Here is a 5,010-nt window from a genome sequence, read left to right as displayed (position 1 = left end):
CAACTATATAGTCCATACTCCTGATCGCAGAAAAAATTCACAACTTGTTCACATTAATCTCATGAAACTTTACCATTCCAGGCAGTCAGAGGAAGACATCCCAGAGGCTATAAGCCTACCTGTATTGCATACGGTTTTGACAGGGCCGGAGCCGGAGACAGATGACATGGATCTATTGGAGAATTTAGACTTCCCTCTACCTAAAGAAAACCCTGCTAACAGTCACATACTCAACAACTTGGATGAGTATTTTTCTGTTCTGAATCCATCTCTCAAGCAAAAGATCTCACTAAGTTATTATCAACATTTCCTAAAGTCACATCAGACCTCCCAGGGTTTTGCAATATACTTAAACATGATATTAAGCTAATCTCGGATGATGTACAACCCATTAGGCAATCAGCCTATCGACTAAATCCACAAAAAAAAAAAGAGATTATGAAAAAGGAGGTAGATTTTTTGTTAAAACATAACTTAGCTGAGCCTAGTACCTCCCCCTGGGCTTCACCTTGCTTTCTCATTCCAAAACCCGATGGCACTTTTCGTTTCTTGTACCGATTATCGTAAAGTGAACCGGTCACTGTCTCAGACTCCTACCCTTGTGCTCTTTGATTAAAGATATATTAGACAAGCATAGGCTGCTGTGCCAAATTTATAAAGGGGTACGGTGGACTTGGCTGAAAGGGATATTATCACCCACGGATAGCCAAAATAATCTCTGGCATTTGTTAACTCCATTTGGTCTTTTTTCATTTGGTTATGGCGTTTGGCTTTTCTAATGCTCCGGCCACATTCCAGAGGGGCCATCAACTTCCTAATTCAGGACCCAGGTGGGACGTTCGCCTACCGATGACCTGGTGTAGGTGTCGGACAGCTGACGAACATCTGGTGCGTTTGAGATACTGTTTGCACGACTGCAAGAGACTGATTCTTCCATAAACTGGCTAAACCTGCTTTTGGCCGGGCCTCAGTGACTTACTTCCGGGGATGATATCGTTACATGGTATGAGAGACCCAAGGACGCAAACGTTAAAGCCATCTTGTCCTTCCCCACTCCAAGGACGAGGAAGGAACTCATGCGCTTCCTGGGGATGTGCGGCTACTACCGTCGGTTCTGCAGTAACTTCTCCAGCGTGGCTGGACCCCTCACAGACCTTACCAGTTCTGCGGTCCCTTACATCTGGAACCAGAAGTGCGACCAGTCTTTCCACCGCCTCAAAGCCTTCCTTGCCTCTAAGCCTGTAGTCCACCCCCCTGACTACACCTTGCCCTTCCATCTGCAAATCGACGCTAGTGGTGTCGGAGTTGGGGCTGTGCTCCTACAACCTGACCCAACCACTGATGTCCTTCACCCTGTGGCATATTACTCCGCCAAGTTGAAAAAACATCAGACCAACTACTCGACCATAGAGAAGGAGGCCCTGGCTCTGGTGTTGGCAATAAAGAAGTTTGAATGTTACCTCCAGTCTTGCCCACAAACAACCCTAGTCTTCACCGACCATAACCCACCTCACGTTCATCCAAACCAACAAGACCTCCAACCAGCGAATCCTCCGCTGGGCTCTCCTCACCCAGCCCTATAACCTGATTGCAGACTCCTTATCCCGAGCTCCAGTGGAAATGCAGCAGCTACTCTCCAGACGCACCAGGTGATCACCTTCGCGCCCGCGCTACGGAGGTCTTTGGAGGGGGTGTTACGAACCCTCCACCCAGCACTACGAAGCACGCCATCTATTGTCCTGATCTACCTACCCAGCACCACGAGCAACGCCATCTAGGGACGAGACACGAGTATGACTCGTCTTAGTTACCACCGAGGTTTCCTTCTCCCTATCCTGGTTGTTGCGTCACCTCCAATTCGAGGAGAGAGCACTTGGCTCTGGGAAGTGACCACAGGATCATCTATCCTCTAAACCCACGTACGTGCAGTGACTACCTACCGTCTTCTACAATACTCAGCCTTACTCGTCAGCCATCTCAGCTCCTCACTTAAGTACTAGTATCTCTTGTATTAATTTCCCACGTCCACTTGCTTCGAGATTGTTTTATGTTTATTAATATGTATACTGTTAATGTTTAGGTTAAGTTTGGTTAAGGGTAATTTATAAGCTGAATATTTTGTTAAGGGATTTATGGTACTCTATTATATACAACGAAAACTCGCATCCTTTTGTCTACCCTTTTATAGTCCGATTGTCTTTTTTTTTTATTGTTGTTACCTGTTGGGATCTGGGTAGACGTATAACTATATTCTAAATCCCCAACTCGTAACAATAGCCATCTGTTACTGCCGTGTCTTTCCATATACCTGTTTATTTCATTGTAATAGGTCTGGATTAATTTAACTTCTTCTGGTAGTCTGTTGTTGGGTAATGTTCTAAAGTGTGAAGTAGGAGTGTGTTTGGTTATAGATGTTTTTATTGCTGAGTGCAGTCTGTCCATTTCTGAGTCTATATCTTCTGTTGTTTTCCCTTGTAGGTTAATCGAGTGGTGATTACTTAAGTCGTCTTTGAAGCTGTCCCAGTCTGTTTTACTCATTTTCAGTCTCTTTTTTATTGGTATCTGTATTGGGCTTGTTGACAGTGTTAGTATAATTGGCAGATGGTCACTGCCTGTATTATATGGTAATTGAAAAAGGCTTTGTTGTTGGTAAAAATTTTGTCTGGTGTCGATTGTGTATTGTGATTTCTCCAGGTTGGAAAGTTAGGACCTAGATGATTGATTTTCCCTAAATTTATTAATTGATTAAGGGCGTTTCCCACGACGTTATTATTTGTATTGTCAAAAATCCTATGTCTGGCGTTAAAGTCTCCTAAGATGTACATCGGATGACTATTGTTAGCCAATTTTAATAGGTCTTCTATAGGTAAGTAGTAGCAATAATTACGTCTCCTTGAGTTGTATTTATTTTTATTGCTAGAAATTCATCCTGGAAGTCATCAATTAGTTTAAATTTTAAGTTTCTTTTAACTGCTATCGCTACTCCGTCATTTTTCTCGCCCGATTTATTTCTTTGGTTTACATAATAGTTAAAGAGTTTTATGTTGTTGTTTTCTGTCTCACCGTGACTGTTTATTAGTATAATGTCAGGGTCAATTTCTTGATATATATTACTTAGGTTAATTCTCTCGGTCTTCCAGTTTCTTACGTTGTGTTGTATTATTCTTAAAGTTCTTACTGTTTGTCTATTGTCCATTATTTCTTATACTTGGATTGTGGCAGTCAGTTGGAGTGGAGACCTATCATCCTGTTTCCCGCTTCTGACTCTTCTATACTCTGACGGGTCTACTATTTTAAAGTCTTTGGCCGTAATCTTTAGTTTGTCCGTAGTAATTAGTGACCAGACATAATCTTCACTTAGGGATTTTTCTTGATATGTCCACTTGTATATCCCTCCTTCACAGTTTTTTACTATTGTCCTCCTGTTGGTCTCGATGTTGGGATTCCATGTTTTGTTGTAGTGATAACTTTTAATCCAATTCTCTCAGCAGATTCAGGCTAGATATTGTAGATCAGTTTCCATCTTTATCTTCTCCTCCTACCTTTGTCTGTCCTTTGTTATTTCTTTATCTTCTTCTTTGTCACTTTAGTCATTTGTCTGGGATCTCTTCATCAGTCGCTTGTGTTCCTTGTAACAGTTGTTGCTCCTTGCTCAAACCTTGTTCGTCTTGATGTAGTCTTTCTTTCTCTTCAGTTCGCTTCTGCATATGTTGTCTGGAAATAGTTTTTCGGATTGTGGATTCTCTGGAAATATCATCTCTGGTAGGTTATTCAATTTAAAGAGTCTAATTCTCATTGTATGATCCAAGTAATTGATATTGTGCAATGTGCATGGATCATACTAATCATTACCTTATCGGGCGTATTGGTTCACTTAAGTTTAATATGGTGGATTCTGGTCTGTGAGCCTCTTGGACCGCTCTCTTGGCTATTTCGACGTATGTCGTATCCTTCTTTTCTTGTTCCTTTTTCTTTGTTTCTTGTTCCTTGTACTTTATCATGTGTTTTTTTATTGAGCATGCCATTGCTAGCGTCCTGTGTCCTATATATGCATTCCCGTTTCTCTTACAGTTGAGACAGCCAACATGTGTGTTCTTACATTCAGTGTAGGTATGGTCGTCGCCTGCACAATCTGAGCAGTAATTTTTTTTCTTTTTCCGGACAGTCTCTCGTTGTGTGTTCTTCATATTTGTAGCAGGAGAAGCAAGTTTGCAGACTGATGAATGTCTCCTTCTTTATTTGATGTGGTGTGACTGACATGTTGAATATTAGAAAGCCCTGTTGTAAAACTTTCTCAGCCATTGACACTTCTTCAAACATGAGTATAGTCCTTTATCTTAATGACTTCTTCAATCTTCATCCACCTATTTTGGCGTTCAGTTCTTCTTTCAGGTCTTCCTCCCGATCTCTTGATCGACTTGACGAACAAAAACTGATCTTTTTGCTTTTTGTTCTGGTGGCATGACAACAATAAGGCCTTCATTGTAAAATATATCTCTTGCTTCTTTGAAAGGATTTTATCTGAATCAAAGTCATCTTTACAGATTACTTTAAAACCTTCATTGGTGCTGAATATTCTAGTTAGTGGGACTTGCAGTTTGTTGTAAGTGATTTCTGCCACTTTTCCCCTTCCAATAGAGTGTCCCTTATCTCTATGTTTTATTCTAATGCTAGTTGTCATCTTCTTGATTACATCTAATCCTACCTATAACACAGGGCTCCTGCCTGGGAGCAGTGACCCCGCCCCCTCTTGGACGGGCGTCGGGCTCTGCACCCAGGTTACCTGTGACATAGTAATCTAAAAAAGTTGCCACCTACCGGTGACCCCCGACAAGGGGTGCCCTGCACTATCAACAGGTTCCCTTGCCGGATCGACCGTATCGCGAAGTCCGCCTCCCGTTCAAGGAGCAGTGCATGAGGGGATGAAAAAAGAAGAAAAGAGGACTTAGAGAGTAGAAACAGCCTACCTACCACGCCACGTTCGGTCAGCCAATCAGAGCACCGCAGTAA

Source organism: Homarus americanus, unplaced genomic scaffold, assembly GCF_018991925.1.
Source record: "Homarus americanus isolate GMGI-L3 unplaced genomic scaffold, GMGI_Hamer_2.0 scaffold49575, whole genome shotgun sequence".
Lineage (NCBI taxonomy): Eukaryota > Metazoa > Arthropoda > Malacostraca > Decapoda > Nephropidae > Homarus > Homarus americanus.
Note: the sequence above shows the minus strand (reverse complement) of the source record.